Source organism: Penaeus monodon, chromosome 15 (genome assembly GCF_015228065.2).
Source record: "Penaeus monodon isolate SGIC_2016 chromosome 15, NSTDA_Pmon_1, whole genome shotgun sequence".
NCBI classification, from domain to species: Eukaryota; Metazoa; Arthropoda; class Malacostraca; order Decapoda; family Penaeidae; genus Penaeus; species Penaeus monodon.
In genome coordinates this window covers 11,515,006-11,515,634 of record NC_051400.1, presented here as the reverse complement: position 1 = coordinate 11,515,634, position 629 = coordinate 11,515,006, and positions in this window count along the sequence as shown.

Here is a 629-nt window from a genome sequence, read left to right as displayed (position 1 = left end):
GGATGCTCTATGCAAGATCGTTAACTGCATTGCTTAATACGTGACTACTCTACAGTTATATTCATACAGATTAAACAGGCCGTTTCAACAGTTTCCCTGTAACAGCAAAATACGTTTTTGTTACATATACGTTCTACTCTCTTTACCTTATGTGTTTGTTTTTTAACCGCAGTAACTAATAGCAAATTAATCAGAAAATGAACCACCATGTACATGATACAAAATGCTTTGAGAAAAATACAACATTCTTGAAGGAAAACTGATGCGTTTTATTGCCCCAAATGCAGGAGGATTTCCCCTTACTCAGAAACAAACATGAAAGACAAAACTTAAAGCTATGAAAGCCTTCTTGGAGAGAAATTAACACGGGTACAGTGAGCGAACGTCATTACAGTTACAGAGATGACTTTTCAGCCGTGCCAGATGTTTTTCTCACTTTTGTAAGTGAAGAAGGCGAGCAGGCAGTTTTCGATTGCAAAACTGGCCATGGCTTAGGGTGTTCTCAGTCAACATTTCCCTGGTAAGGTGACGAATTTACTTTCCAGTTAAGAGGACTGAAGGTCAGCTAATCGTCTATGACTGAGTAAAGACGAAGAAAAGTGAACGAGGTATATACAGTGTGGTATACA